The sequence below is a fragment of the Garra rufa genome, unplaced genomic scaffold (genome assembly GCF_049309525.1).
Source record: "Garra rufa unplaced genomic scaffold, GarRuf1.0 hap1_unplaced_001, whole genome shotgun sequence".
NCBI classification, from domain to species: domain Eukaryota; kingdom Metazoa; phylum Chordata; class Actinopteri; order Cypriniformes; family Cyprinidae; genus Garra; species Garra rufa.
Genome location: NW_027394276.1, coordinates 6045634 through 6065633, shown reverse-complemented (window position 1 = coordinate 6065633; position 20000 = coordinate 6045634). Strand labels below are relative to the sequence as shown.

General features: G+C 34.3%; 8 non-coding genes across 8 annotated transcripts; all 8 read left to right on the top strand.

Annotated features, from left to right (window-relative positions):
* The first annotated feature begins 4712 nt into the window (after window positions 1-4712).
* On the top strand, window positions 4713-4831 carry LOC141302621 (5S ribosomal RNA). The gene has a single exon (XR_012342607.1). It is a non-coding gene; the product is annotated as a 5S ribosomal RNA (ribosomal RNA).
* An 801-nt stretch (window positions 4832-5632) lies between these two features.
* On the top strand, window positions 5633-5751 carry LOC141302609 (5S ribosomal RNA). Its single transcript, XR_012342595.1, has one exon. It is a non-coding gene; the product is annotated as a 5S ribosomal RNA (ribosomal RNA).
* Window positions 5752-11502: 5751 nt separating this feature from the next.
* On the top strand, window positions 11503-11621 carry LOC141302597 (5S ribosomal RNA). The gene has a single exon (XR_012342583.1). It is a non-coding gene; the product is annotated as a 5S ribosomal RNA (ribosomal RNA).
* Window positions 11622-12422: 801 nt separating this feature from the next.
* LOC141302584 (5S ribosomal RNA) lies at window positions 12423-12541 on the top strand. The gene has a single exon (XR_012342570.1). It is a non-coding gene; the product is annotated as a 5S ribosomal RNA (ribosomal RNA).
* A 5751-nt stretch (window positions 12542-18292) lies between these two features.
* LOC141302571 (5S ribosomal RNA) lies at window positions 18293-18411 on the top strand. Its single transcript, XR_012342558.1, has one exon. It is a non-coding gene; the product is annotated as a 5S ribosomal RNA (ribosomal RNA).
* Window positions 18412-19212: 801 nt separating this feature from the next.
* LOC141303152 (5S ribosomal RNA) lies at window positions 19213-19331 on the top strand. Its single transcript, XR_012343135.1, has one exon. It is a non-coding gene; the product is annotated as a 5S ribosomal RNA (ribosomal RNA).
* An 84-nt stretch (window positions 19332-19415) lies between these two features.
* On the top strand, window positions 19416-19534 carry LOC141303164 (5S ribosomal RNA). The gene has a single exon (XR_012343148.1). It is a non-coding gene; the product is annotated as a 5S ribosomal RNA (ribosomal RNA).
* Window positions 19535-19618: 84 nt separating this feature from the next.
* On the top strand, window positions 19619-19737 carry LOC141303504 (5S ribosomal RNA). Its single transcript, XR_012343484.1, has one exon. It is a non-coding gene; the product is annotated as a 5S ribosomal RNA (ribosomal RNA).
* The last annotated feature ends 263 nt before the right edge of the window (window positions 19738-20000 follow it).

The window sequence follows — 20000 nt, the reverse complement described above, 5'->3', positions numbered from 1 at the left end:
CCGGAGTGCAGAAAAGTGATGGCAAGATGTGAGTGTTGGATAGCAGATTTGGATGGAACGCAAAATACAGATTTGGAAGATGTGGGTGGGCAAATGGTGGAAGAGACGGAACTTGGAAATGCTGGAGAGACTGCAAAAGAAAATGAAGGGAATAAAAAGACCAATGAGAAGAATCAGGAGATGGAAGAGGATGGACAAGAAGCAGCAATGGACGAAGGAATATGGACACCACTGAATATATCACAAGGAGCACTGGAAGAAATGGAGGAACAACATGCAAAAGGTAACGAGGAAGAAAAGAAAGAGAGAACTGAGGAGAAGAAAGAAGGGGAGAAAATGGACTTCAGAATGGATAGAAGAGAGACTATAAGAAGACGGATCACTAAGGTAATACCAAATCTAGAAGTTGCTAAGAAGAAGAGACTTGAGAAAAAAAAAGAACAGAGTAAAGAAAAAACTTTATGGGAAAATAGATTTCAAGCATTAATGGAGGAGGAGGAGGGAGAATAGAAAAAAAATGTTTGGTTTTTGTGATTTATTTTTCAATGTATGTTTTTTTATGTTTTTAAAAATTGTGTCATGGAATGCTAGGGGTTTGCTGAATATGGAGAAATTTGAAAAGATGAAGGTTTTATGTAAAAATACAGATGTCATTGTGTTGCAGGAAACAAATTGGAAAAATGAAAGTGTTAAAAGGTTTGAAACAAAATGGGATGGAAATATATATTTTATTAATGGAAATGATAAAGTAGGTTGTGGGGTTGCAGTTCTAATTAAAAGAGGAGTATGTGAAAAAGAACAAGTAATATTGGATGATGGAGTGGGAAAAAGTATGGCGGTGAAAATAGAAAAAGGAAAAGAGTTTTTTATTATCTATAATATTCATGCACCAAATGAAGAAAAGGGAAAAGTAGATTTTTTTAAAAAAGTGAATATTAATTTAAAAACATGGCAGAATGTTATTTTAATGGGTGATTTCAATACTGTCTTTACAGAATTGGATTTGGCAAGTGAAATGGTTTTTAAGACAGACAAAGGGAGAGAGGAATTGGTGAAAATAATGAAGGAATGTAATCTAATAGATATATGGAGGGAAAGAAATAGGAAAAAGAGAAAATTTTCAAGAGTGCAAGTGGTAATGAATAAGATAAAACAAAGTAGAATTGATTACGTTTTATGTAAGGAGGAAATGGAGGGAAATATCCAAAATGTATTTTATAAGGAAGTAGGGTATAGTGATCATTTTCTTTTATGTATGACTTTAGATTGTGTAAGAGTGGAGAGAGGATCAGGAGTGTGGGTCTTAAATGCAACAATTTTAAAAGAAGAATCTTACAAAGAAAGAATTAAACAACTATTAGAAGTTAGTAAATTAAATAAGATTTACGCAGAAGAGAAAAGAATATGGTGGGATAACGTGAAATTGGATATAAAGAGTTTATCAATACAATTTTGTAAATTGTTAAAAAAAGCTAACATCAGAAAGGAAACTGAGATAAGAAAAGAGATAGATAAAGAAGAAAAAAGACAGGAGCAAAATCTAAATGAAGAAGACATAGGTAAAATCTTAATTTTACGAGAAAAATTAAGGGAAATTGAAGATGAAAAATGTAAGGGGGCGATCATTAGAAGTAAAGCAAAATATGTTGTGGAGGGGGAAAGATGCACAAAATTTTTTTTTGATTTAGAAAAAAATAGACAAAGAGCAGATTTAATGAAGGAGGTGTTAGATAAAAATGGAGACATAAAGCAAGGAACAAAAGAGATTTTATTGGTAATTAAGAATTTTTATGAAGACATGTTTAAGAGACAAGGGGTTGATAAAATAGAAGAAGATTTCTTTTTAAATCAAATAAAAGTAAAGGTCTCTACGGAAGATAAGGTTTTATGTGATGATGAGATAACAGAAGAGGAAATTGACACAGCAATAAAGCAGTTAACGTTGGGAAAGAGCCCAGGTATAGATGGGTTAACAAACGAGTTTTATAAGAATTTTAGAGAAATATTAGTCCCAATTTTAAAAGAAGTATATGATGAGATTTTTAAAAAAGAGGAGTTAAGTGAAAGAATGAAGATAGGAATGATTAAAATGATTTATAAAAAAAGAGGAAATCCTAATGATCTTAAGAATTACAGGCCTTTAACAATGCTAAATACAGATTTCAAAATTTTAGCAAAGGTGTTAGCAAATAGATTAAGGACAGTTTTACCTAAAATCATAAGTACTACCCAGGCATATGGAATACAAGATAAAGATATTCTAGATATTGTTCAAAGTATAAGAGACACAATGTTTTATATGAAGGAAAAAAATAAGAAGGGATATTTAATAAGTTTGGATTTAGAAAAAGCCTTTGATAGAGTGGAGCATGGATATTTACTAAATGTTATCAAAGAATTTGGATTTGGGAAAAATTTTAGAAAGTGGATTATGATCTTTTATTCTAATATTTTTACGTGTATTAAATGCAATGGGTTTTTATCAGAATGTTTTCAACTAACAAGGTCTATAAGGCAAGGATGTCCTTTATCTGCTTTACTTTATTCACTAGTAGCAGAACCTTTGGGATTAGCAATAAAAGCAGATACAGAGATAAAGGGTATTAGAATAGAGGGAAGTAATATACAGGAGCCAATCTACCAATACGCAGATGACACAACATTGTTGGTTGAAGACATTCAAAGTGTTGTTAAGGCAATGGGGATTGTGGAGAAATATTGTAAAGGGTCTGGAGCTAAGGTCAATATTGAAAAGAGCTTGTGTATGAGAATTGGGAATGTGGAAACATTACCTCAGCACATGCATTTTAAAGAAGAAGGAGAACATATAAAACTTTTAGGAATTTGGATGGGTATGGATTTTAATAAAGCTGATGTTTTTAATTGGGAGGGAGCATTAAAAGGAATGGAACAAAGATTGAGATTTTGGAAATTAAGAAATTTAACATTAAAGGGAAAGGTATTAGTGATAAATGCTTTAATGCTTTCTAAGATTTGGTATGTGCTGAGTGTAACTCCATTGCCTTATGAGTTTTTTAAAAGAATAAAAGAAAGTGTTTTAAATTTTTTATGGGGAAAGGGAAGAGCAAAAATTGCATATGATACGCTTATTGGTGGAACTGATGTAGGAGGACTAGGGCTATTAGATCCAATGTTAAGAATGAAAACATTAAGAGTTAAATTGGTGAAAAGGTTTATGGATGTTAAGAGAAAGGCAATGTGGAAAAATGTAATGGAATATTTTTTAAAGAAATTTAGTAATTTTAGCATGGGATGGAACGCACTGTGGATGAAGACAAAAAAATATATGTTAATGGGTCTACCAAATTTTTATAAAGAAGTTTTAGAAACCTGGTCATCTTTCTTAGATAAAGTATTAATTTTACCAAAAGGAAGAATGCAACTGTTAGAACAACCTCTGTTTTTAAACTCGAATGTTACAAATGAAGGGAATGTAATTTACTATAAGAAATGGTGGGATGGAGGAGTAAGACAAGTCAAAGACATTTTATATGAAGTAATAAATGGTTATCTTCCAGTACAAGCAATTATGGATGCAATTTTTGAAATAGAAAGGAATGTGACAAAAGGAACACTGATAAAACAGTTTGATGAATTAAAGAAAGCAATACCAAAAGGATGGGTGGAAAGGATTGAAAAAAATGAAAAGGATGAGAATGAAGGCATGCCTGAGCTATATTTAAAAAAGACAAATGGTGAAAATAAGTGTTTTTTTGAATGTAAAGTAAAAGATTTTTATTTGGTTTTTAGGGAAAGGGCTTTTGCTAAACCTGTGGCAAACAGCTATTGGAAAGAAAGATATGATGTAGATGAAATAGATATTTGGAAAAATGTGGGAATGAAATATATGGATCCAATTTTAGAAGATTTTAATTTCTTATTAAGACATAATGGTATTTTAACAGAAATGAGGTTGTGTAAAATTGGGATAGAAAAAGATGCAAGGTGTAAGGTATGCATGAAAAGTGATGAAGGTCTATTACATCTATTTTTTTATTGTGAAGAATTGGATGATTTTATGGGAAGAATGAAAAAAATTGTAAAATCCATGCTGAAAGAAAAATATAATGAGAATATGACACAAAATGCTTGGGAAAAAATGGTTTTATTTGGGTACAATGGTAAAGGTTGTAATGTGAATGTCTTTACTTTATTGACAACAATTGCAAAGAATGTAATATGGCTAAGAAGAAATGTATCAAAATATGAAAAAAGGAAAGTTGATGTATGGGTTTTGTTTAAAAACAAAATTGAAAACTCTGTGAATTTAATATGGAAATATTTTCTAATGAGTGACAGAGAGGATGATTTTATTGAAACGTTTGTAAAAGGAAACACATTGGTAGAGTATTCAGAAAATAGTTTGCAATGGAAATGGCAGAAATATGAATGAATTAATGTACATGTCTGCATATGTAAAAAATGTGAAATGTATTTTGTACTTTTTGTGATGTAATATGTTTTTTTAAATAAAAAAATAATAAAAAAAAAAAAAAAAAAAAAAAAAAAAGAGCGCCCGATCTCGTCTGATCTCGGAAGCTAAGCAGCGTCGGGCCTGGTTAGTACTTGGATGGGAGACCGCCTGGGAATACCAGGTGCTGTAAGCTTTTGCCTTTTCTTCACTATTTATATAATATGCTGGCTTTTACGGAGGCTGATCTTTAAATAGCCCACTTTTTGAAGCAGCCCTCGCTTATGGCCATACCGCGCTGAGAGCGCCCGATCTCGTCTGATCTCGGAAGCTAAGCAGCGTCGGGCCTGGTTAGTACTTGGATGGGAGACCGCCTGGGAATACCAGGTGCTGTAAGCTTTTGCCTTTTCTTCACTATTTATATAATATGCTGGCTTTTAGAAAGACGTGTTTTACCGCTCTATTTATTACAATCATTTAAATGTATTATAGAGTTTTAAGTGTTTTACATGTTTTTTAGGCCATTTTATTACTCTTAACATTTTAAGTGTATGTGTCTTTAATAAATGGATGGTTGGCCTGTCATGTGACTAGACACATGACAGGAAGCAGGAAGTACAACTGTATAAGAGAGCAGCATGACAAACAAAGGACAGTCACCAAACTGTTGGATTGAGGAGTTGCTAATTTTAGAGCTCACCTTTCCATTCACCACCTGCAAACTTTGGATTACACTTTCTGTGGATTGTATATACACTGGTGGACACTCACATTGGACTTATCAACACACTGGGGTTCTTGGACTGTTTTTAGGGTATGGACAAATGAACTGTATTCTTTTAACAGAGTTTACCTGTTTTTAGGGTATGGACAAATGAACTGTATTCTTTTAACAGAGTTTACCTAGTTTTATCGTGTTGTTTTAAAGTCTTTTATGTGAACCTTGTAAATACACCAAATCTATTTAAACCAATTTTCTTTTATGTCTCATTCTTTTAACCACTAGTCATCTCTCACAGTTAAATCTGACCCCATTTTAGTCTTGTAACTCGGCTGATAAGGCCGATTGTTACACTTTTATGGGAGACCGCCTGGGAATACCAGGTGCTGTAAGCTTTTGCCTTTTCTTCACTATTTATATAATATGCTGGCTTTTACGGAGGCTGATCTTTAAATAGCCCACTTTTTGGAGCAGCCCTCGCTTATGGCCATACCGCGCTGAGAGCGCCCGATCTCGTCTGATCTCGGAAGCTAAGCAGCGTCGGGCCTGGTTAGTACTTGGATGGGAGACCGCCTGGGAATACCAGGTGCTGTAAGCTTTTGCCTTTTCTTCACTATTTATATAATATGCTGGCTTTTACGGAGGCTGATCTTTAAATAGCCCACTTTTTGGAGCAGCCCTCGCTTATGGCCATACCGCCACCTGAGGGCGCTACTGAGCAGTTCAGGAAGTGACGTGGCAGCATTAGGAAGCAGTTGGTGAGAGAGGCTCACCTTATTTTTTGTTTTGTTTAGTGGGTTTTGTTAATTAAGATTTTTTATTTTTGAGTGAGTTTTTGTTAGTTTTCACACTTCCCAGCAGCAGTTTGCTGTCTGGGGAGTAGTTTTTTTTTTTCTCTTCACGCACTTTTTACAATGGATGGATTACCAGCTAACGGTACGGATATGACAGGAGAAAGACGAGAGTTACTGAACAAAGGAATGGATAAAGGACAACAAGTTGGACATCTACGTATGGATTATAATAAGAGGATTTACTCGAAAGAGGCTACAGTGATAGTGGATTTGACAGAACTGAGAGATGCGAGGGCTGAAGATATAATTAAAGCAGTGAACGGAAAAGTTGGAGGGGGGAAGATACTGGCAGTGAGACCCAGACATGGAAAGGAGTATGAAATCACACTGACGAATACGGATGTATGCGAGGACTTGGAGGATTTTTTGATGATAAAAGGAAAACTGTGTGAGATAAGGAAATTACAAACAAGAGAGTATGTTGTTTCTTTCATACATTTGCCCGCCTACATTGCTGATTCTGATATTTTGGAAAAATTACATAATTGGGGAGTGACACCTGCATCTGAAATCAAAAGAAGAATGTATCCGGGCACCGATATAGCAGACGGTACAAGGTACCTAAGGGTGAAATTCCCAAAAGAAGTCATATCCTTGCCATACAGCACAAAATTTGACACGGAGGAAGGATCGCAGTACTTCCGGATTATGCATGATCGGCAGGTTAAAACCTGTCGATTGTGCATGAATCCTGGACACGTGTTCAAAAACTGCCCAGAGTTCAAGTGCTATCAGTGCGATGAACAGGGGCATTTCGCAAGGGACTGTGATGCGGTGAAGTGCCCGGAGTGCAGAAAAGTGATGGCAAGATGTGAGTGTTGGATAGCAGATTTGGATGGAACGCAAAATACAGATTTGGAAGATGTGGGTGGGCAAATGGTGGAAGAGACGGAACTTGGAAATGCTGGAGAGACTGCAAAAGAAAATGAAGGGAATAAAAAGACCAATGAGAAGAATCAGGAGATGGAAGAGGATGGACAAGAAGCAGCAATGGACGAAGGAATATGGACACCACTGAATATATCACAAGGAGCACTGGAAGAAATGGAGGAACAACATGCAAAAGGTAACGAGGAAGAAAAGAAAGAGAGAACTGAGGAGAAGAAAGAAGGGGAGAAAATGGACTTCAGAATGGATAGAAGAGAGACTATAAGAAGACGGATCACTAAGGTAATACCAAATCTAGAAGTTGCTAAGAAGAAGAGACTTGAGAAAAAAAAAGAACAGAGTAAAGAAAAAACTTTATGGGAAAATAGATTTCAAGCATTAATGGAGGAGGAGGAGGGAGAATAGAAAAAAAATGTTTGGTTTTTGTGATTTATTTTTCAATGTATGTTTTTTTATGTTTTTAAAAATTGTGTCATGGAATGCTAGGGGTTTGCTGAATATGGAGAAATTTGAAAAGATGAAGGTTTTATGTAAAAATACAGATGTCATTGTGTTGCAGGAAACAAATTGGAAAAATGAAAGTGTTAAAAGGTTTGAAACAAAATGGGATGGAAATATATATTTTATTAATGGAAATGATAAAGTAGGTTGTGGGGTTGCAGTTCTAATTAAAAGAGGAGTATGTGAAAAAGAACAAGTAATATTGGATGATGGAGTGGGAAAAAGTATGGCGGTGAAAATAGAAAAAGGAAAAGAGTTTTTTATTATCTATAATATTCATGCACCAAATGAAGAAAAGGGAAAAGTAGATTTTTTTAAAAAAGTGAATATTAATTTAAAAACATGGCAGAATGTTATTTTAATGGGTGATTTCAATACTGTCTTTACAGAATTGGATTTGGCAAGTGAAATGGTTTTTAAGACAGACAAAGGGAGAGAGGAATTGGTGAAAATAATGAAGGAATGTAATCTAATAGATATATGGAGGGAAAGAAATAGGAAAAAGAGAAAATTTTCAAGAGTGCAAGTGGTAATGAATAAGATAAAACAAAGTAGAATTGATTACGTTTTATGTAAGGAGGAAATGGAGGGAAATATCCAAAATGTATTTTATAAGGAAGTAGGGTATAGTGATCATTTTCTTTTATGTATGACTTTAGATTGTGTAAGAGTGGAGAGAGGATCAGGAGTGTGGGTCTTAAATGCAACAATTTTAAAAGAAGAATCTTACAAAGAAAGAATTAAACAACTATTAGAAGTTAGTAAATTAAATAAGATTTACGCAGAAGAGAAAAGAATATGGTGGGATAACGTGAAATTGGATATAAAGAGTTTATCAATACAATTTTGTAAATTGTTAAAAAAAGCTAACATCAGAAAGGAAACTGAGATAAGAAAAGAGATAGATAAAGAAGAAAAAAGACAGGAGCAAAATCTAAATGAAGAAGACATAGGTAAAATCTTAATTTTACGAGAAAAATTAAGGGAAATTGAAGATGAAAAATGTAAGGGGGCGATCATTAGAAGTAAAGCAAAATATGTTGTGGAGGGGGAAAGATGCACAAAATTTTTTTTTGATTTAGAAAAAAATAGACAAAGAGCAGATTTAATGAAGGAGGTGTTAGATAAAAATGGAGACATAAAGCAAGGAACAAAAGAGATTTTATTGGTAATTAAGAATTTTTATGAAGACATGTTTAAGAGACAAGGGGTTGATAAAATAGAAGAAGATTTCTTTTTAAATCAAATAAAAGTAAAGGTCTCTACGGAAGATAAGGTTTTATGTGATGATGAGATAACAGAAGAGGAAATTGACACAGCAATAAAGCAGTTAACGTTGGGAAAGAGCCCAGGTATAGATGGGTTAACAAACGAGTTTTATAAGAATTTTAGAGAAATATTAGTCCCAATTTTAAAAGAAGTATATGATGAGATTTTTAAAAAAGAGGAGTTAAGTGAAAGAATGAAGATAGGAATGATTAAAATGATTTATAAAAAAAGAGGAAATCCTAATGATCTTAAGAATTACAGGCCTTTAACAATGCTAAATACAGATTTCAAAATTTTAGCAAAGGTGTTAGCAAATAGATTAAGGACAGTTTTACCTAAAATCATAAGTACTACCCAGGCATATGGAATACAAGATAAAGATATTCTAGATATTGTTCAAAGTATAAGAGACACAATGTTTTATATGAAGGAAAAAAATAAGAAGGGATATTTAATAAGTTTGGATTTAGAAAAAGCCTTTGATAGAGTGGAGCATGGATATTTACTAAATGTTATCAAAGAATTTGGATTTGGGAAAAATTTTAGAAAGTGGATTATGATCTTTTATTCTAATATTTTTACGTGTATTAAATGCAATGGGTTTTTATCAGAATGTTTTCAACTAACAAGGTCTATAAGGCAAGGATGTCCTTTATCTGCTTTACTTTATTCACTAGTAGCAGAACCTTTGGGATTAGCAATAAAAGCAGATACAGAGATAAAGGGTATTAGAATAGAGGGAAGTAATATACAGGAGCCAATCTACCAATACGCAGATGACACAACATTGTTGGTTGAAGACATTCAAAGTGTTGTTAAGGCAATGGGGATTGTGGAGAAATATTGTAAAGGGTCTGGAGCTAAGGTCAATATTGAAAAGAGCTTGTGTATGAGAATTGGGAATGTGGAAACATTACCTCAGCACATGCATTTTAAAGAAGAAGGAGAACATATAAAACTTTTAGGAATTTGGATGGGTATGGATTTTAATAAAGCTGATGTTTTTAATTGGGAGGGAGCATTAAAAGGAATGGAACAAAGATTGAGATTTTGGAAATTAAGAAATTTAACATTAAAGGGAAAGGTATTAGTGATAAATGCTTTAATGCTTTCTAAGATTTGGTATGTGCTGAGTGTAACTCCATTGCCTTATGAGTTTTTTAAAAGAATAAAAGAAAGTGTTTTAAATTTTTTATGGGGAAAGGGAAGAGCAAAAATTGCATATGATACGCTTATTGGTGGAACTGATGTAGGAGGACTAGGGCTATTAGATCCAATGTTAAGAATGAAAACATTAAGAGTTAAATTGGTGAAAAGGTTTATGGATGTTAAGAGAAAGGCAATGTGGAAAAATGTAATGGAATATTTTTTAAAGAAATTTAGTAATTTTAGCATGGGATGGAACGCACTGTGGATGAAGACAAAAAAATATATGTTAATGGGTCTACCAAATTTTTATAAAGAAGTTTTAGAAACCTGGTCATCTTTCTTAGATAAAGTATTAATTTTACCAAAAGGAAGAATGCAACTGTTAGAACAACCTCTGTTTTTAAACTCGAATGTTACAAATGAAGGGAATGTAATTTACTATAAGAAATGGTGGGATGGAGGAGTAAGACAAGTCAAAGACATTTTATATGAAGTAATAAATGGTTATCTTCCAGTACAAGCAATTATGGATGCAATTTTTGAAATAGAAAGGAATGTGACAAAAGGAACACTGATAAAACAGTTTGATGAATTAAAGAAAGCAATACCAAAAGGATGGGTGGAAAGGATTGAAAAAAATGAAAAGGATGAGAATGAAGGCATGCCTGAGCTATATTTAAAAAAGACAAATGGTGAAAATAAGTGTTTTTTTGAATGTAAAGTAAAAGATTTTTATTTGGTTTTTAGGGAAAGGGCTTTTGCTAAACCTGTGGCAAACAGCTATTGGAAAGAAAGATATGATGTAGATGAAATAGATATTTGGAAAAATGTGGGAATGAAATATATGGATCCAATTTTAGAAGATTTTAATTTCTTATTAAGACATAATGGTATTTTAACAGAAATGAGGTTGTGTAAAATTGGGATAGAAAAAGATGCAAGGTGTAAGGTATGCATGAAAAGTGATGAAGGTCTATTACATCTATTTTTTTATTGTGAAGAATTGGATGATTTTATGGGAAGAATGAAAAAAATTGTAAAATCCATGCTGAAAGAAAAATATAATGAGAATATGACACAAAATGCTTGGGAAAAAATGGTTTTATTTGGGTACAATGGTAAAGGTTGTAATGTGAATGTCTTTACTTTATTGACAACAATTGCAAAGAATGTAATATGGCTAAGAAGAAATGTATCAAAATATGAAAAAAGGAAAGTTGATGTATGGGTTTTGTTTAAAAACAAAATTGAAAACTCTGTGAATTTAATATGGAAATATTTTCTAATGAGTGACAGAGAGGATGATTTTATTGAAACGTTTGTAAAAGGAAACACATTGGTAGAGTATTCAGAAAATAGTTTGCAATGGAAATGGCAGAAATATGAATGAATTAATGTACATGTCTGCATATGTAAAAAATGTGAAATGTATTTTGTACTTTTTGTGATGTAATATGTTTTTTTAAATAAAAAAATAATAAAAAAAAAAAAAAAAAAAAAAAAAAAAGAGCGCCCGATCTCGTCTGATCTCGGAAGCTAAGCAGCGTCGGGCCTGGTTAGTACTTGGATGGGAGACCGCCTGGGAATACCAGGTGCTGTAAGCTTTTGCCTTTTCTTCACTATTTATATAATATGCTGGCTTTTACGGAGGCTGATCTTTAAATAGCCCACTTTTTGAAGCAGCCCTCGCTTATGGCCATACCGCGCTGAGAGCGCCCGATCTCGTCTGATCTCGGAAGCTAAGCAGCGTCGGGCCTGGTTAGTACTTGGATGGGAGACCGCCTGGGAATACCAGGTGCTGTAAGCTTTTGCCTTTTCTTCACTATTTATATAATATGCTGGCTTTTAGAAAGACGTGTTTTACCGCTCTATTTATTACAATCATTTAAATGTATTATAGAGTTTTAAGTGTTTTACATGTTTTTTAGGCCATTTTATTACTCTTAACATTTTAAGTGTATGTGTCTTTAATAAATGGATGGTTGGCCTGTCATGTGACTAGACACATGACAGGAAGCAGGAAGTACAACTGTATAAGAGAGCAGCATGACAAACAAAGGACAGTCACCAAACTGTTGGATTGAGGAGTTGCTAATTTTAGAGCTCACCTTTCCATTCACCACCTGCAAACTTTGGATTACACTTTCTGTGGATTGTATATACACTGGTGGACACTCACATTGGACTTATCAACACACTGGGGTTCTTGGACTGTTTTTAGGGTATGGACAAATGAACTGTATTCTTTTAACAGAGTTTACCTGTTTTTAGGGTATGGACAAATGAACTGTATTCTTTTAACAGAGTTTACCTAGTTTTATCGTGTTGTTTTAAAGTCTTTTATGTGAACCTTGTAAATACACCAAATCTATTTAAACCAATTTTCTTTTATGTCTCATTCTTTTAACCACTAGTCATCTCTCACAGTTAAATCTGACCCCATTTTAGTCTTGTAACTCGGCTGATAAGGCCGATTGTTACACTTTTATGGGAGACCGCCTGGGAATACCAGGTGCTGTAAGCTTTTGCCTTTTCTTCACTATTTATATAATATGCTGGCTTTTACGGAGGCTGATCTTTAAATAGCCCACTTTTTGGAGCAGCCCTCGCTTATGGCCATACCGCGCTGAGAGCGCCCGATCTCGTCTGATCTCGGAAGCTAAGCAGCGTCGGGCCTGGTTAGTACTTGGATGGGAGACCGCCTGGGAATACCAGGTGCTGTAAGCTTTTGCCTTTTCTTCACTATTTATATAATATGCTGGCTTTTACGGAGGCTGATCTTTAAATAGCCCACTTTTTGGAGCAGCCCTCGCTTATGGCCATACCGCCACCTGAGGGCGCTACTGAGCAGTTCAGGAAGTGACGTGGCAGCATTAGGAAGCAGTTGGTGAGAGAGGCTCACCTTATTTTTTGTTTTGTTTAGTGGGTTTTGTTAATTAAGATTTTTTATTTTTGAGTGAGTTTTTGTTAGTTTTCACACTTCCCAGCAGCAGTTTGCTGTCTGGGGAGTAGTTTTTTTTTTTCTCTTCACGCACTTTTTACAATGGATGGATTACCAGCTAACGGTACGGATATGACAGGAGAAAGACGAGAGTTACTGAACAAAGGAATGGATAAAGGACAACAAGTTGGACATCTACGTATGGATTATAATAAGAGGATTTACTCGAAAGAGGCTACAGTGATAGTGGATTTGACAGAACTGAGAGATGCGAGGGCTGAAGATATAATTAAAGCAGTGAACGGAAAAGTTGGAGGGGGGAAGATACTGGCAGTGAGACCCAGACATGGAAAGGAGTATGAAATCACACTGACGAATACGGATGTATGCGAGGACTTGGAGGATTTTTTGATGATAAAAGGAAAACTGTGTGAGATAAGGAAATTACAAACAAGAGAGTATGTTGTTTCTTTCATACATTTGCCCGCCTACATTGCTGATTCTGATATTTTGGAAAAATTACATAATTGGGGAGTGACACCTGCATCTGAAATCAAAAGAAGAATGTATCCGGGCACCGATATAGCAGACGGTACAAGGTACCTAAGGGTGAAATTCCCAAAAGAAGTCATATCCTTGCCATACAGCACAAAATTTGACACGGAGGAAGGATCGCAGTACTTCCGGATTATGCATGATCGGCAGGTTAAAACCTGTCGATTGTGCATGAATCCTGGACACGTGTTCAAAAACTGCCCAGAGTTCAAGTGCTATCAGTGCGATGAACAGGGGCATTTCGCAAGGGACTGTGATGCGGTGAAGTGCCCGGAGTGCAGAAAAGTGATGGCAAGATGTGAGTGTTGGATAGCAGATTTGGATGGAACGCAAAATACAGATTTGGAAGATGTGGGTGGGCAAATGGTGGAAGAGACGGAACTTGGAAATGCTGGAGAGACTGCAAAAGAAAATGAAGGGAATAAAAAGACCAATGAGAAGAATCAGGAGATGGAAGAGGATGGACAAGAAGCAGCAATGGACGAAGGAATATGGACACCACTGAATATATCACAAGGAGCACTGGAAGAAATGGAGGAACAACATGCAAAAGGTAACGAGGAAGAAAAGAAAGAGAGAACTGAGGAGAAGAAAGAAGGGGAGAAAATGGACTTCAGAATGGATAGAAGAGAGACTATAAGAAGACGGATCACTAAGGTAATACCAAATCTAGAAGTTGCTAAGAAGAAGAGACTTGAGAAAAAAAAAGAACAGAGTAAAGAAAAAACTTTATGGGAAAATAGATTTCAAGCATTAATGGAGGAGGAGGAGGGAGAATAGAAAAAAAATGTTTGGTTTTTGTGATTTATTTTTCAATGTATGTTTTTTTATGTTTTTAAAAATTGTGTCATGGAATGCTAGGGGTTTGCTGAATATGGAGAAATTTGAAAAGATGAAGGTTTTATGTAAAAATACAGATGTCATTGTGTTGCAGGAAACAAATTGGAAAAATGAAAGTGTTAAAAGGTTTGAAACAAAATGGGATGGAAATATATATTTTATTAATGGAAATGATAAAGTAGGTTGTGGGGTTGCAGTTCTAATTAAAAGAGGAGTATGTGAAAAAGAACAAGTAATATTGGATGATGGAGTGGGAAAAAGTATGGCGGTGAAAATAGAAAAAGGAAAAGAGTTTTTTATTATCTATAATATTCATGCACCAAATGAAGAAAAGGGAAAAGTAGATTTTTTTAAAAAAGTGAATATTAATTTAAAAACATGGCAGAATGTTATTTTAATGGGTGATTTCAATACTGTCTTTACAGAATTGGATTTGGCAAGTGAAATGGTTTTTAAGACAGACAAAGGGAGAGAGGAATTGGTGAAAATAATGAAGGAATGTAATCTAATAGATATATGGAGGGAAAGAAATAGGAAAAAGAGAAAATTTTCAAGAGTGCAAGTGGTAATGAATAAGATAAAACAAAGTAGAATTGATTACGTTTTATGTAAGGAGGAAATGGAGGGAAATATCCAAAATGTATTTTATAAGGAAGTAGGGTATAGTGATCATTTTCTTTTATGTATGACTTTAGATTGTGTAAGAGTGGAGAGAGGATCAGGAGTGTGGGTCTTAAATGCAACAATTTTAAAAGAAGAATCTTACAAAGAAAGAATTAAACAACTATTAGAAGTTAGTAAATTAAATAAGATTTACGCAGAAGAGAAAAGAATATGGTGGGATAACGTGAAATTGGATATAAAGAGTTTATCAATACAATTTTGTAAATTGTTAAAAAAAGCTAACATCAGAAAGGAAACTGAGATAAGAAAAGAGATAGATAAAGAAGAAAAAAGACAGGAGCAAAATCTAAATGAAGAAGACATAGGTAAAATCTTAATTTTACGAGAAAAATTAAGGGAAATTGAAGATGAAAAATGTAAGGGGGCGATCATTAGAAGTAAAGCAAAATATGTTGTGGAGGGGGAAAGATGCACAAAATTTTTTTTTGATTTAGAAAAAAATAGACAAAGAGCAGATTTAATGAAGGAGGTGTTAGATAAAAATGGAGACATAAAGCAAGGAACAAAAGAGATTTTATTGGTAATTAAGAATTTTTATGAAGACATGTTTAAGAGACAAGGGGTTGATAAAATAGAAGAAGATTTCTTTTTAAATCAAATAAAAGTAAAGGTCTCTACGGAAGATAAGGTTTTATGTGATGATGAGATAACAGAAGAGGAAATTGACACAGCAATAAAGCAGTTAACGTTGGGAAAGAGCCCAGGTATAGATGGGTTAACAAACGAGTTTTATAAGAATTTTAGAGAAATATTAGTCCCAATTTTAAAAGAAGTATATGATGAGATTTTTAAAAAAGAGGAGTTAAGTGAAAGAATGAAGATAGGAATGATTAAAATGATTTATAAAAAAAGAGGAAATCCTAATGATCTTAAGAATTACAGGCCTTTAACAATGCTAAATACAGATTTCAAAATTTTAGCAAAGGTGTTAGCAAATAGATTAAGGACAGTTTTACCTAAAATCATAAGTACTACCCAGGCATATGGAATACAAGATAAAGATATTCTAGATATTGTTCAAAGTATAAGAGACACAATGTTTTATATGAAGGAAAAAAATAAGAAGGGATATTTAATAAGTTTGGATTTAGAAAAAGCCTTTGATAGAGTGGAGCATGGATATTTACTAAATGTTATCAAAGAATTTGGATTTGGGAAAAATTTTAGAAAGTGGATTATGATCTTTTATTCTAATATTTTTACGTGTATTAAATGCAATGGGTTTTTATCAGAATGTTTTCAACTAACAAGGTCTATAAGGCAAGGATGTCCTTTATCTGCTTTACTTTATTCACTAGTAGCAGAACCTTTGGGATTAGCAATAAAAGCAGATACAGAGATAAAGGGTATTAGAATAGAGGGAAGTAATATACAGGAGCCAATCTACCAATACGCAGATGACACAACATTGTTGGTTGAAGACATTCAAAGTGTTGTTAAGGCAATGGGGATTGTGGAGAAATATTGTAAAGGGTCTGGAGCTAAGGTCAATATTGAAAAGAGCTTGTGTATGAGAATTGGGAATGTGGAAACATTACCTCAGCACATGCATTTTAAAGAAGAAGGAGAACATATAAAACTTTTAGGAATTTGGATGGGTATGGATTTTAATAAAGCTGATGTTTTTAATTGGGAGGGAGCATTAAAAGGAATGGAACAAAGATTGAGATTTTGGAAATTAAGAAATTTAACATTAAAGGGAAAGGTATTAGTGATAAATGCTTTAATGCTTTCTAAGATTTGGTATGTGCTGAGTGTAACTCCATTGCCTTATGAGTTTTTTAAAAGAATAAAAGAAAGTGTTTTAAATTTTTTATGGGGAAAGGGAAGAGCAAAAATTGCATATGATACGCTTATTGGTGGAACTGATGTAGGAGGACTAGGGCTATTAGATCCAATGTTAAGAATGAAAACATTAAGAGTTAAATTGGTGAAAAGGTTTATGGATGTTAAGAGAAAGGCAATGTGGAAAAATGTAATGGAATATTTTTTAAAGAAATTTAGTAATTTTAGCATGGGATGGAACGCACTGTGGATGAAGACAAAAAAATATATGTTAATGGGTCTACCAAATTTTTATAAAGAAGTTTTAGAAACCTGGTCATCTTTCTTAGATAAAGTATTAATTTTACCAAAAGGAAGAATGCAACTGTTAGAACAACCTCTGTTTTTAAACTCGAATGTTACAAATGAAGGGAATGTAATTTACTATAAGAAATGGTGGGATGGAGGAGTAAGACAAGTCAAAGACATTTTATATGAAGTAATAAATGGTTATCTTCCAGTACAAGCAATTATGGATGCAATTTTTGAAATAGAAAGGAATGTGACAAAAGGAACACTGATAAAACAGTTTGATGAATTAAAGAAAGCAATACCAAAAGGATGGGTGGAAAGGATTGAAAAAAATGAAAAGGATGAGAATGAAGGCATGCCTGAGCTATATTTAAAAAAGACAAATGGTGAAAATAAGTGTTTTTTTGAATGTAAAGTAAAAGATTTTTATTTGGTTTTTAGGGAAAGGGCTTTTGCTAAACCTGTGGCAAACAGCTATTGGAAAGAAAGATATGATGTAGATGAAATAGATATTTGGAAAAATGTGGGAATGAAATATATGGATCCAATTTTAGAAGATTTTAATTTCTTATTAAGACATAATGGTATTTTAACAGAAATGAGGTTGTGTAAAATTGGGATAGAAAAAGATGCAAGGTGTAAGGTATGCATGAAAAGTGATGAAGGTCTATTACATCTATTTTTTTATTGTGAAGAATTGGATGATTTTATGGGAAGAATGAAAAAAATTGTAAAATCCATGCTGAAAGAAAAATATAATGAGAATATGACACAAAATGCTTGGGAAAAAATGGTTTTATTTGGGTACAATGGTAAAGGTTGTAATGTGAATGTCTTTACTTTATTGACAACAATTGCAAAGAATGTAATATGGCTAAGAAGAAATGTATCAAAATATGAAAAAAGGAAAGTTGATGTATGGGTTTTGTTTAAAAACAAAATTGAAAACTCTGTGAATTTAATATGGAAATATTTTCTAATGAGTGACAGAGAGGATGATTTTATTGAAACGTTTGTAAAAGGAAACACATTGGTAGAGTATTCAGAAAATAGTTTGCAATGGAAATGGCAGAAATATGAATGAATTAATGTACATGTCTGCATATGTAAAAAATGTGAAATGTATTTTGTACTTTTTGTGATGTAATATGTTTTTTTAAATAAAAAAATAATAAAAAAAAAAAAAAAAAAAAAAAAAAAAGAGCGCCCGATCTCGTCTGATCTCGGAAGCTAAGCAGCGTCGGGCCTGGTTAGTACTTGGATGGGAGACCGCCTGGGAATACCAGGTGCTGTAAGCTTTTGCCTTTTCTTCACTATTTATATAATATGCTGGCTTTTACGGAGGCTGATCTTTAAATAGCCCACTTTTTGAAGCAGCCCTCGCTTATGGCCATACCGCGCTGAGAGCGCCCGATCTCGTCTGATCTCGGAAGCTAAGCAGCGTCGGGCCTGGTTAGTACTTGGATGGGAGACCGCCTGGGAATACCAGGTGCTGTAAGCTTTTGCCTTTTCTTCACTATTTATATAATATGCTGGCTTTTAGAAAGACGTGTTTTACCGCTCTATTTATTACAATCATTTAAATGTATTATAGAGTTTTAAGTGTTTTACATGTTTTTTAGGCCATTTTATTACTCTTAACATTTTAAGTGTATGTGTCTTTAATAAATGGATGGTTGGCCTGTCATGTGACTAGACACATGACAGGAAGCAGGAAGTACAACTGTATAAGAGAGCAGCATGACAAACAAAGGACAGTCACCAAACTGTTGGATTGAGGAGTTGCTAATTTTAGAGCTCACCTTTCCATTCACCACCTGCAAACTTTGGATTACACTTTCTGTGGATTGTATATACACTGGTGGACACTCACATTGGACTTATCAACACACTGGGGTTCTTGGACTGTTTTTAGGGTATGGACAAATGAACTGTATTCTTTTAACAGAGTTTACCTGTTTTTAGGGTATGGACAAATGAACTGTATTCTTTTAACAGAGTTTACCTAGTTTTATCGTGTTGTTTTAAAGTCTTTTATGTGAACCTTGTAAATACACCAAATCTATTTAAACCAATTTTCTTTTATGTCTCATTCTTTTAACCACTAGTCATCTCTCACAGTTAAATCTGACCCCATTTTAGTCTTGTAACTCGGCTGATAAGGCCGATTGTTACACTTTTATGGGAGACCGCCTGGGAATACCAGGTGCTGTAAGCTTTTGCCTTTTCTTCACTATTTATATAATATGCTGGCTTTTACGGAGGCTGATCTTTAAATAGCCCACTTTTTGGAGCAGCCCTCGCTTATGGCCATACCGCGCTGAGAGCGCCCGATCTTGTCTGATCTCGGAAGCTAAGCAGCGTCGGGCCTGGTTAGTACTTGGATGGGAGACCGCCTGGGAATACCAGGTGCTGTAAGCTTTTGCCTTTTCTTCACTATTTATATAATATGCTGGCTTTTACGGAGGCTGATCTTTAAATAGCCCACTTTTTGGAGCAGTCCTCGCTTATGGCCATACCGCGCTGAGAGCGACCGATCTCGTCTGATCTCGGAAGCTAAGCAGCGTCGGGCCTGGTTAGTACTTGGATGGGAGACCGCCTGGGAATACCAGGTGCTGTAAGCTTTTGCCATTTCTTCACTATTTATATAATATGCTGGCTTTTACGGAGGCTGATCTTTAAATAGCCCACTTTTTGGAGCAGCCCTCGTTTATGGCCATACCGCGCTGAGAGCGCCCGATCTCGTCTGATCTCGGAAGCTAAGCAGCGTCGTGCCTGGTTAGTACTTGGATGGGAGACCGCCTGGGAATACCAGGTGCTGTAAGCTTTTGCCTTTTCTTCACTATTTATATAATATGCTGGCTTTTAGAAAGATGTGTTTTACCGCTCTATTTATTACAATCATTTACATGTATTATAGAGTTTTAAGTGTTTTACATGTTTTTTAGGCCATTTTATTACTCTTAACATTTTAAGTGTATGTGTCTTTAATAAATGGATGGTTGGCCTGTCATGTGACTAGACACATGACAGGAAGCAGGAAGTACAACTGTATAAGAGAGCAGCATGACAAACAAAGGACAGTCACCA